The following is a 13821-nucleotide window of genomic DNA, read 5'->3' on the forward strand; positions in this document are numbered from 1 at the left end:
AATGTAAATAGCTATCATTTAATCTAAATAATAAATAAATAAAACAAATGAATAAACAAAATAAAAATTGTAAAAAAACCTGGTTATAATCCTGTGTGAGTGATCCTTGAGTGAGCATGGTGGAGTTGTACGCTGTGAAGCGTTGGATCCATCCTGATGAGGTCTGATGGCGGGGATTGATGGTGTAGAGTAGTCGTACACGTGATAGCCACGCTGGATACGTAGGAAGACAACTTGATAAAAATAACGTGGCCAGCGAGAATCGAACCTATGCCACTTTGCTTGCTAGTGAGTTCCCTTGCCCTCCGTGCTGTGTTGATTTGATGTTAAAACCATAATCTCAAACCCTAATATATATAAATAAAGCGACTGAACCAAAATTCAAAAAGTGAAGCGCGCGTGGTACTGTTCTTCTTCGTCTTCGCCGGGGCTTTTTTCTTCAATCCTGCAGAATTCCCACTCGTACACCACGGAAAATAAATGAAAAAAATATCACATGGTTCGATTGCAAATTGTGTTATGAACACGGTAATGGCTTTAGCTTGGTCCAATTTTACTTATTTTGAAGAACCCCAATTTGGAGCTTTGAGCCCTAATAATGTGTGGGGTCCAGCCATTTCCACATAGCAAACTCACATTTGACAAAATGGAAGGTTGCATGTGATGACATCTAGCAATGCTTATGGTATACACTTGTTATGGTGCATGTCTTGCAAAATACACTTGTTGTGGTGCACGTATTGTAAAGTACACTTGTTATGGTGCATGGAAGACAAAAGACAAGTGTCTTTATGCATGTAAGGGGTCTTTGCCTTGCTTCTCCTATAAATAGGACCAAGAGCAAGCATTCAATTCACACAACCACAAGAGAAACAAGAAGCAAGAGAAATAGAGTTTTTTTTCTCAAGAGAGAAAATTGTTTCTTAGAGAGTTTTCTTGTGAGAGAAATAGTGAGCCAATTTGTGAGAGTGTTTCTTACAAATTGAGAGATACATTATAGAGAGTTCCACCTAAGGGTGAAGTTGTTGTATTCCCATTATCATTATAGTGGAAGTTTTAAGAGGCCTAAGGGTCCCGTGGTTTTTCCTTTCTCACATTGAGAAGGTTTTCCACGCTAAAATTCTTGTGTCATTTCGCTTATATTTTTCACGTTTCCGCTAGTGCCTAATTTTGAGTTCACGGAGGAGGGAAATTATGGAGGTTATTTCCCAACAGTGGTATCAGAGCTCTGTGTGAGCTCTGGGTAACTACGGTGTTGTACCTATAATAAATTCTTAATATGCTCTGTGGTTGCAACATTGTTTGATCTTCCACATCAGAAAAGATTTTTTTATTGTTGGAACTAAATTGTAGTATTGCGAAAGTGTGTCTTTGTAAGTTCTGGCTAAGGAAAGACTTGGTATTTAAGCGTGTCAATATTGACCCACCTCTCTTTCCTGGGAACTTCCTAGTTGCACTATTCACAAACTACGGTGACTTTTCCAGTGTACAATATTATTTACAAAATTTCCTAGTTGAAGAAACTACTTTCCCGTGTTCTCAAAATGGAGGGTTCTATCAGTCATGATGGAGATATGTTCAAGCTGACGGCTGATAATTATACTTATTGGAAGCCGATGATGGAAGACCACCTATATTGCAAAGATTTGCACGAGCCAATTTCTGAAAAGGATAAGCCAACGGAGAAGAAAGATAAAGAGTGGGAGCTCCAAAATCGGAAGGCAGTTGCCATGATTAGAAAATACATAGATAGAAGTCTATTCGAGCATGTATCAACTTATACCAATGCGTATGAGTTATGGACTAAACTTGAGTCCTTGATTCAAAAGAAGACGCCGAGAAACAAAGCTCACCTTGTTAGACGACTGGTGAAATTGGAGTACTCAGATGGCCAAAACATGATCGAACATTTGAATACCTTCAAAGGTATTGTGAATCAACTGACAAAAGCTGACATGAAGATAGATGATGAGTTACAAACTCTTCTACTCCTAAGTTCTCTACCTGAGAGTTGGGATACTCTAGTCGTTGCTCTTAGTAACTCTGCTCCAGACGGAAAACTTGTCATGGATTCTGTTACAGATTCCTTGCTAAATGAAGAGTCAAGACGGAGGGAAAGAGGATTCAACAACCAGTTTGAAGCCAACATTATTGATAATAGAGGAAGGGGTAAGAATCGTGAAAGAGGAGGTCGTGGGAGATCACAAGCTAAATCCAAGTCTCGCACAAGACTAAGTTGTTATTATTGTGGCAAACCTGGCCATAGAAGACCTGAGTGTAGATTCTTGAAGAGAGATCAACATGCTGGAACAGTCCATCCAGATTCGATAAACCCAAAGAAGAATAAGGAAGATGGAACGACAACCGCAGTAGTCTCGAATGACGATAATCTCTTCCTTATCGGAGATGACAATTATCTAAATGTTGCATTCGATGATTGCACTTGGATAATTGACACAGGAGCATCTTTCCACGTTACACCTCACGAAGAACTATTCTCATCATACCAAAGAGGAGATTTTGGTACGGTGAAGATGGGAAACCATGTCACAAGCAAGATTGTTGGTATTGGTGAAGTGACTATAATCACAGAAAATGACAATAAGCTCGTGTTGAAGGAAGTAAGACATGTACCAGAAATGCGTCTAAATCTTATCTCAGTAGGAAAGTTGGATGATTTGGGGATGATAAATCAGTTCGGTGGTGGTAGATGGAAACTTAGCAAAGGGAGCATGACAATTGCTCGTGGCAAAAAGGAAGGCTCCCTGTACATTATGCAAGGAAAGATAAACAAGGGAGAGACTAATGTTTCTCAAGATGCAACCAAAGAATTGTGGCACAAAAGACTTGGCCACATGAGCGAGAAAGGTTTAGAGATTCTTGCTAAAGATCACCTTTCAAATATCAAGGGACAACCACTTGAATCCTGTGAAGACTGTCTAGTAGGAAAACAACACAGAGTATCTTTTCAAAGATCAGATGATGTAAGAAGACGGAAGAAAATCCTAGGTCTTGTTCACTCAGATGTTTGCTCCACATCTGAAAGGTCTCTTGGTGGCGCACAATACTTTGTTACCTTCATTGACGATCACTCCAGAAAGGTGTGGGTGTATCCATTGAAGAGGAAAGATCAAGTTCTACAAGCTTTCAAGGAGTTTCACGCCTCTGCAGAACGAGCATCTGGAAGAAAGTTGAAATGCTTAAGAAGTGATAATGGAGGTGAATACCTAGGTCCGTTTGAAGAATATTGTAAAGCTCATGGAATAAGACATGAGAAGACACCTCCGAAGACTCCCCAAATGAATGGAGTAGCTGAAAGGATGAATAGAACGATTGGAGAAAAAGTAAGAAGCATGCTTTCTCATGCAAAACTTCCAAAATCATTTTGGGGTGAAGCAGTGAGAACTGCAGTTGATTTGATAAACTTGTCTCCTTCAAGACCGTTAAATGGAGAGATACCGGATGAAGTGTGGCATGGAAAGAAAGCCTCCTACAATCAATGAAGAGTATTTGGATGTAGAGCATTTGTCCATATCCCGAAAGATGAAAGAGCAAAACTCGATGCTAAGACGAAGGAGTGTATATATCTTGGTTCACCAAGATATGAACTAGGCTTCAGATTATGGGATCCTGCAAACAAGAAGATTGTTCGAAGCAGAGATGTGGTATGTTATGAAGATCAAACAATCCATGATGTTCAATCTAAGAAGCCAAAGACCATAGTGGTACAAAACTCAGGGGGAGAGATTCCTCAACGAGATATTGAACCTGATCAGGAAGAACAATCCCATCATATGGAGGAACCTGAACAAATAGAACAAGACCAGGAAATACAGGAAGAGCAAATGATAGATACTGATCAAAGAGACCAAGAACACCAAGTGAGAAGACCCGTGCGAGTAAGAAAAACAATCAACAAGATATTCCCCAGATGAGTATGTCACTCTCACTGATGAAAGAGAACCCCAAAGCTTCATGGAAGCCATTGAGACGGATGACAGGGACAAATGGATGCAAGCCATGCAAGAAGAATTACAATCACTAAAGGAGAACCAAACGTACGACTTGGTGAAATTACCAAAAGGAAGAAGGGCTCTGAAAATTAAGTGGGTGTTCAAACTCAAGTCTGAAGAGAACAACCCAAACCCTAGATACAAAGCAATAACTGTCGTGAAGGGATGCCATCAGAAGAAAGGCATAGACTTTGAAGACATATTCTCACCAGTAGTAAAGATGACATCCATAAGAGCAGTTCTTGGTCTAGCTGCAACGCTAGACTTGGAGATAGAGCAACTTGATGTTAAAACAGCATTCTTACATGGAGACTTAGAGGAAGAAATATACATGGAGCAACCCGAAGGATTTGCGGAACCAGGCAAAGAACACCTTGTGTGTCGCTTGAAGAAAAGTTTATATGGGTTGAAGCAAGCTCCAAGGCAATGGTACAAAAAGTTTGAACTTTTCATGACCCGACATAAATTTGAAAAGACATCCGCAGATCATTGTGTGTTTGTGAAGAAATATGATAATGGTGAACCCATCATACTTTTGTTGTATGTTGATGATATGCTCATTGTTGGAAAAGACAAGACAAAGATAGCTTCTCTAAAGAAGGAATTGAGCAAATCTTTTGCCATGAAAGATTTGGGCGTAGTTAAGAAGATTCTGGGAATGAAGATCATTTGAGATCGGCCCAAAAGAATGTTGTGGATGTCACAAGAAGATTATATCAAGAAAGTCCTTGAGAGGTTTAACATGTATAATGCTAAACCTGTGCATGTACCACTACCTGCTCATCTAAAACTCAGTAAGACACAATGTCCAAGCAATGAAGAAGAAAAAGAAGAAATGAGCAAGGTACCCTATTCTTCAGCTGTGGGTAGCCTTATGTATTCAATGGTTTGTACAAGACCAGACATTGCTTATGCTGTAGGAGTTGTGAGTAGATTCCTGTCGAATCCAGGAAAGGAGCATTGGAATGCTGTGAAATGGATATTGAGGTATCTAAGAGGAACTGCCAAACAGTGTTTGTGCTTTGGCAATGAAAAACAATTACTCATTGGGCATGTAGATGCAGATATGGCAGGAGATGTAGATTCAAGAAAATCTACTTCTGGATATTTGATTACTTTTGCAGGGGGAGCTGTCTCATGGCAATCACGATTACAAAAGTGTATTGCTTTGAGTACCACAGAAGCTGAATACATTGCAATCACTGAAGGGTGTAAGGAAATCCTGTGGATGAAGAAGTTCATGCAAGAATTAGGCCAGAATCAAGAAAGTTATGTTCTCTATTGCGATAGTCAGAGTGCAATTCATCTTAGCAAGAACTCAACATATCACTCAAGGTCAAAACACATTGATGTGAGGTATCACTGGATTCGTGACGTGTTGGAGAGTAAACTATTGAAAGTAGAGAAAGTTCATACTAATGATAATGGGGCAGACATGATGACAAAACCTCTACCAAAAGAGAAGATAGAGTTTTGCAAACATGTTGCTAGATTGGCAGCAACCCCAAACTAATCAAGGACATTCCCCCATGGCTGGAGGGGGAGAAATGTGGGGTCCAGCCATTTCCACATAGCAAACTCACATTTGACAAAATGGAAGGTTGCATGTGATGACATCTAGCAATGCTTATGGTATACACTTGTTATGGTGCATGTCTTGCAAAATACACTTGCTGTGGTGCACGTATTGTAAAGTACACTTGTTATGGTGCATGGAAGACAAAAGACAAGTGTCTTTATGCATGTAAGGGGTCTTTGCCTTGCTTCTCCTATAAATAGGACCAAGAGCAAGCATTCAATTCACACAACCACAAGAGAAACAAGAAGCAAGAGAAATAGAGTTTTTTTTCTCAAGAGAGAAAATTGTTTCTTAGAGAGTTTTCTTGTGAGAGAAATAGTGAGCCAATTTGTGAGAGTGTTTCTTACAAATTGAGAGATACATTATAGAGAGTTCCACCTAAGGGTGAAGTTGTTGTATTCCCATTATCATTATAGTGGAAGTTTTAAGAGGCCTAAGGGTCCCGTGGTTTTTCCTTTCTCACATTGAGAAGGTTTTCCACGCTAAAATTCTTGTGTCATTTCGCTTATATTTTTCACGTTTCCGCTAGTGCCTAATTTTGAGTTCACGGAGGAGGGAAATTATGGAGGTTATTTCCCAACATAATGGTGGAACTCTCAGCCTGTAGTGAAACTCAAATTAAAGTACCCAGATAGAATCACAACATCAGTACAAACACAAATATATAATTAACTCAAGTGCAGAATACGTATAGGCATCGAATCGAGTTCAAGAAATTTTTTGCTCTTTTGTGAGCATATAATTTCGCTTCTGTGTGGGCTGAGTTGAAGGTGATGATTGGGTTAGCTTCCAGAAACACCAAGGAATTGATTGGGATGCTTAAAACGCCTTAAATCAACCTCCGACGCTCCAAACAAAACTTGATTTTTCTTCACTTTTTATGAACTCAGTTTTGCCTTTATGCCTCCAATTTTAGTCCCCCCTGCGTCTGCAATTGTTGTTGGTTTATATACCATTGAATTAGGTCAATTATTTTGCAGAAAACACTCTCCAATCCATCCCAAAATATTGCTCATTGATGTGAAGATATTTGATTGAAACTTTTATCAAATCTTTCCAAAAATGCTCCTTTCTTGCCCTTGAAGCTTGTGCACGAATTTGGACCAAAAATATGGCATTTGGATAGTTAGATTTGATTGGAAATTAAAACCATATCAAATCTCCCATATTTCCTTTAATTATTTTGATTTAAATTATGTTTAAAATGAATAAAAATTCACTAAAATTATAATAAATAAAAATCAAATGGCCGTGGGATTGAGTTTGGGTATTCTTGGTGGCCTCATAAGCAAGTTTGAATCATAAAAAGTCAAGCCCATTTGGAAGAAAATCCATTTGAACCATATCCGTTTCACATTTTTCATCCAAAATTTGTCCAATTTTGACAAGGCATATCTCTCTCAATTTTTAAGATATGAAAGGGTTCTATGACTTTTTAGAAACCTCAAGATGTCCTTTACAAGCCACTTTGGAACATATTTTTGATTTGGAGATTTTATCTTGATGATATGCCCTTTGACAGAAAACTGCTTTCGGTTGACCTTTGAAAAGGACCTATAATATTTTGTACCATATCTCTCAAATGGCGCGCTTCTGGCCTTGGCTTGTGAGAGACAAAGTTGTAGAGAATCAAATTTCCTTCAAAATAGGCTTTGAGTGAGGAATTTTTTATACTCCATGTGAAAGTTATGACCAGTCAAAGTTGAGTTGACTTTTCCTATAAAAAACCCCTAATTTGAACCTTTTGAATTTGTTCATTTCTGAGTTTTTATTAATGGACCATGATCAACCTTTGATCAAATGATGGATATAACCTCAAATACTTGATGTTGACCAAAAGTCTTGAAGTCCGATTGTATTTTGACTATAGTTGACTTTTAGGTCACCATAGTCGACTGTGGGTCATCTGAGCATTTATATGAGCAATCCTTGGAAGTTGAAGCTTGCCTTTTGACATGGAGATACCTCAAAACATAATGAGCCATATGAAATCCATTGGAACCCTTGATACATCTTTTCTCCTGAGAAAACCCAAAACCCTAACTTGAGGACCCTTTGATTAGAAGAAGCTTTGTCTGATAAAAACCCTGAGTGCTTTTAGGCAATTGAGGAGTCTCTGATTAAATATAAGAGGGAAAATGTTGGGGTATGACAATTCACATTTCAAATGTTATACACGGTCAAACCTGTGTAACGGGACAAACCGTCCATTTACTCGATTTATTGATGCTCCACAAATTGAATGTGTTAATTTAAATGCCTTTGTCTCATCTTTCCAAGCTGAACAACAATGAATGACCAGAACAACTTTGTAAGAAACAAAGATTCACTTATAGAATCCAAAATAGGATGGAAAAAAACTAATAAAATGAACTTACATGAATCTTTTTACTAGGCAGTAATAGACAGATAGCATCATACAGATAAGATGAATAAGTTAAATGATGACAAAGTAAACTGCCAGAATCTTATTAGTTTTAATAATGCCATTGCTAAAATATTGCCATGACATGTCAACAATGAAGTTGGTTATTTGCTTCCACAAAAGTCAAGAAAAGACGATTCAGGATCATAAGCTTCATAACAAAAAAACACTCGTAGTATATTATCTTTTTCATACAATACTGAATGATCTATTCTAATATCACTTACATAATTATTATAAAAATTTAATGTCCTCATTCGTTGTCATTTAGACAAGCCATATTTATAGATTCTGCTTTCAGTCAAACAATTTCATTCATGAGTGAACTTCCACGTATGACTGATGTGTCAAATATAGATGACATATTTCTGTTTCTTGTTTTTCTTCTTTCAGGTGAATCGCTGCTAATTTGAGCCTTTAACTCCGGGAGAAATCAAGCCTGGTCCATATATTTTCTTTCTTGGTAAGAATTTTGAATTCTCGTGTGACAATTTCCATTTCATCTTGACTGGTTTTATTGATTGGTTAATAATACACATCATTAGAAAGCAACACCAAAATTACAAAGGGGTCACTGGCTTGTATTTGCATTGTTGACATATACTGCCATTCACTCCATGTTTGATGTTATGTCATCATTAGTCAGGATTTTGTCATATTCTCAAACTGACTCCAGGTTAGCCCATTTTCACTACTAAAACTAAGGATTGGCCTATGGGTGAGGCACATAAAAACAATCATTTGCTATTAACTCTGAAAAATATAAAAAAAAGCCACACCTGTTGGAAAAAGATCTAAAGCTAAAACACATTGGTATTTATAAAACAAAATTGACACAAATGCTGTCAAAAAGACACACTCGCCCATAACTTGTTTTATTAGCCTCTCTCGCTCTTGGGCCAGCTCTGAACTCAAATATTAGTGTACATTGTTAATGTTAGTTGCTGAGTTGGGGATTGTTAATATTAGTGTACAATGCTAATTTAATGTCCCCACCAGTGATTGAACTGCTTGGTAGCGTGAATCCACCATCGTGCGCTATAGTGTTTTGATTGATAAGTTAGGAATTCGGTATGCAATAGGTTGATTGAGAAAACTCGGTTGTAGTGTTCTCATATATTAGTTATACTATTGTCCCAAAAGATGATGGCCCTTACGATACACTATGGGGTTATTTTGAACACCGGAAGTGGGACCGCTTGTTTGAGCCTTATCAGGAAATCAATATGGACATAGTGAGGGAGTTCTATGCAAACGCTATCAAGCTCACCCCAGAATCTGTAGCCTACAATTATGAGACATTTGTTAGGGGTTACACCATCCGGTTCGACCGACAGGCTATCAGTGAGTTCTTGGGTAACCCACTGCAATTACCACAAGGTGAAAAGTGCTACTATAGAAAGCATTTGTTGGAAACATCGTACAAGATGGATGATGTTACGAGGAAGATTTGTGCCAGCAGAAGAGGACCGATACTTGGAAAGAATGGAGCTCCACTGCATTATCACAGGAAAGATCTGAACATCGATGCTAGAGTTGTGCTGTCAATCCAGAGTTATAACATCCGACCTCAGGCACATGTTACCACCATTCCATTTGATGCAGCATTACTGATGAGAGTCATCATGTCCCGACACTCCGTGGATGTAGCTCTCATTGTTTCACAAGAGTTGAGGAGAGCAGCTCTGAGTGACACTGAGCATGGAATCAATGATAAATGTGTATTACCGTTCCCAGGTCTGATTATGGGGTTATGCCATGCTGAGGGAGTGGATTGTTCTGATAAGGGACACCTAGTGATTCACACTACCATTGATGATACTTATATTGACGGATTTTGTAAAAACCCTTTTGAGAAAGATCAGCAAGCTACAACCACTAGCTCTCAAGCCGGACCCTCTTGCAGGTCCTTCCCCCGCTTTCGACCCGCTGGTAGCCCATCACTATTACGTATCCATGTGGGAGGCCAATCAGAGATCTCATATTTTCTTGCATGATGCGATGCAGCAGCAGTACATGAACTCCATTTGTGCCCCTGAGGAGCGTACCTTTCCCACTCGGGAGAGTTATTTCACTTACTGTGGATGGCCGGAGTCCGATCCTTATCCTGTGGGGGTGGAGCCACTAGTGGCGTTGAGCAGCCGGAGCAGAATGAGCAGGTACAGGAGGAGGATGACGATGATGAGGATCCCATGTGGTGATTGTGGAGGACGAATGATGCTAGTGATGCTTTTGTTGACTAATGATATGTTATTTCCTGTTGTTTAATATTTTTATGTTTATTGTCATGGATCTTAGGTGGCATTTATGTCACCATGACTCAGCTCAGTACTTCTTTTTTGTTTGAATGAATGTGTCTTTTTATTATTTTACCCCCAGTTTAGAATGAGTAGTTCCACAGCATAATGAAAAGCTCAAGCAAGACAATAAGAATACCAACAATGGAGCAACATGCATGAAAGTGGTAGTGAGTGGAATATTTTTTTGAAAAATTAATTTCCCCCTTTCTTTTTCAATAAAAGTGACAAGGCAAGTAGGAACTTTCGAACTCAAAATCTTAGTGTGTGCATGATGTAACACCCTTCTAATACCCCGCATAATTATTTAAACAGAAATCAGAGTAAACATGAATAGGGCATTACAACTTCCATATAATCAAAATAATACTCATGTCATGCCATAAAAAGGAACGTTAAACCCAAATATCATTCAGATCGTCATGTTAACACAGCAGAAATATATTTAACATCAAAATAATGCAACATCCAAAGTCATAGACTTAAAACACCACCATAATAAAATACTGAAATAAAAAGAGTTCAACAAATAACTCTAAACAACGTCCCCAGTGTTACACGACCAGAGCATGACACAGACCCAACTGACTCTAACGAACTACTTGACGAGTTAATCCTCACCAAGTACAAGAGCTACTCCTCAACCTGAAAAATAACAATAGTAAGGGTGAGTCTCATTCACATTTAACTAATGTTATAAGATATAGATAATAAAATATCATTTCACATGCCATTCACCCAATCACAGTTACGATCAGATTCAAACCATACAATCAGTAAGCAAACAACCAATCAACACATATTATAACATTGGACAACCTTCCATTCATGTTATTATAGCACAAACAACCTAATGCAATGCAACTACATGCATGTGGTACCAAAATCAGGGATAACCCAACTCACCGACCCACCATCGGTAAGGATACGGTAACACCCACTCACTAATTCCACACAATGGGAGTTAACTACCACTGATCCACCATCGTCAAGGACCAGCCACATAATGATTATGAATGCATGCATCAACCATAACATGCTCATCACCCACATAAATCGACCAAATGTCATAATCATCAATTACCATAATAAATAGCCACACACAATCATGATATTCCTCAACCATAGTAAAACACATATTTTATACCAACAATACATGTATAACAACACCGATTACAACCACAACATCATATAGGTAAAACATTCATTAGTGTACCTATAAGCATAAACCACCACAACCAAATAAAATAGGGTGTTTTAAAAATAATTCGAGTCACAACTCAAAACACCATTTTATTATATAAATTATTTGATTAGCTTCACTATACTCGAAACGGCTCCAAAATCCGGCTTATGGTTTAAAAGTTACACCTCTTTAAAACTTTTCACAACGACCTGTCGCCAACAGCCAACAGCACGCGGCGCCACACACAGTTCACGGCGCGGAACGAATAGGAACTATGCCTTCGCGGCGCAAACAAAGGTTCGCGGCGCGGAATGAATAGGAACTACGCCTTCGCGGCGCAAACGAAGGTTCGCGGCGCGTACTGAACACAACCCAACTTCCTGGCTTTCTGCCAAGCAATCCGCGGCGCCAACTGGCGATTTCCAAAACTCCGAATCGCAGAAAACAGCCTTCGATTTTGCCCTTCCTTCACCAAGTCATTACCAAACCAATCCCATTCCAACCAGATTTCGCATACAGTGAAACAAACACATACTATAACACATCATAATACATTTAAATCATCTAATTAACATCATACATGATCAACACAATTATTACCAATCAATTCTCCCAAAACCTAACATTTCAACAACCTAAGCATAACTCAATTGGTACGATTAACAAGATCAATTCTATCGTACTACCTATAATCCCATAATAGAAGATTAACAGAAGAGTCCCCCCTTACCTGAAGGTTGATTCTTCGCTCTTCCTCTTCGCACTTCTCCGTTCCTCTTCTCTTTTCACGTTCAGGCTCTTTTTTCCAAAATGCTGTAACCTTCTCTATTCCATAACTCCTTCTATTTTATTAAAAATAAAATAAGATTATTTTAATTAGTAATAGGGCCTACTAATGTACCCCCTCTTTACTAACCACAACTCAAGCCCAATTGCTTAATTCCTCATAATCTCCCATAATTATAAATAATTCCCCATAATTCAATTAAATTAATTAAATTAAATTATGAAAATAAATGGAGTGTTACAACTCTCCCCCACTAAAATTGTTTTCGTCCTCGAAAACATACCTTAGGCAAATAACTCTGGATAGGAATCCTTCATCTGACTTTCCAGTTCCCAAGTCACATTCCCATCTGCTGGTCCTCCCCAAGCTACTTTGACCAGTGCTATCTCTTTGCCACGCAATTGTTTCAGCCTTTGATCTTCAATCCTCATAGGCAAAGCTTCCACTGTCATGTTATCCTTCACCTGTACATCATCTACCTGGATTACATGAGATGGATCCGCAATGTATTTCCTCAACTGCGACACGTGGAATACATCATGCAAATTCGCAAGCGTTGGTGGCAACGCAATACGATAAGCTACCTCTCCAATCCTTTCTGTAATCTGATACGGACCAATGAAACACGGAGTCAACTTCCTTGATTTCAGAGCTCTACCAACACCTGTCGTAGGAGTCACCCTCAAGAACACATGATCTCCTTCTTGAAATTCAAGTGTTCTTCGCCTTTTATCATGGTATCTTTTCTGGCGACTCTGAGAAGCCTTCATCTTCTCTTGAATCAATTTAATCTTCTCCGTGGTCTCTTGTACAATTTCTGGTCCAATCACCGTACTCTCACCCGATTCATACCAACACAAAGGTGTTCTACATCTTCTACCATACAAAGCTTCAAATGGAGCCATACCAATGCTCGAATGAAAACTATTGTTGTAGGTAAATTCAATCAACGACAAATAACTATCCCATGCACTACCTTTTTCCAATACACAAGCACCTCGGAATTGCTCAATTAAATCCAATTCTCTCACCATAAGCATAGACATATGCAGGGACTTCCTACTCAATGCATCGGCAACAACATTTGCTTTACCCGAATGATAATTCAGTTCAAAATCATAATCCTTGAGAAATTCTAACCATCTTCTTTGTCTCATATTTAGCTCTTTTTGATCAAAGAGATACTTCAGACTCTTGTGATCACTAAATACTTCAAACCTTGAACCATATAGATAATGCCTCCATAGCTTCAACACAAATATAACTGCTGCCAACTCTAAGTCGTGAGTCGGATAATTCTTCTCGTGCACTTTGAGTTGTTTCGACGCATAAGCGACTACCTGTTGATTCAGCATTAGCACACCTCCTAATCCCATCAATGAAGCATCACAATACACAACAAAAGATTCCGTCGGGTTCGGAAAAATCAAGATCGGTGCACTAGTCAGACTCCTCTTCAGCTCTTGGAATCCTTCTTCACATTTCGAATCCCAGATGAACGCACTACAAGAAATATGGTCTACGGCCACGCTAA

This window comes from Vicia villosa, unplaced genomic scaffold (assembly GCF_029867415.1).
Source record: "Vicia villosa cultivar HV-30 ecotype Madison, WI unplaced genomic scaffold, Vvil1.0 ctg.000421F_1_1_1, whole genome shotgun sequence".
Classification (NCBI taxonomy): Eukaryota; Viridiplantae; Streptophyta; class Magnoliopsida; order Fabales; family Fabaceae; genus Vicia; species Vicia villosa.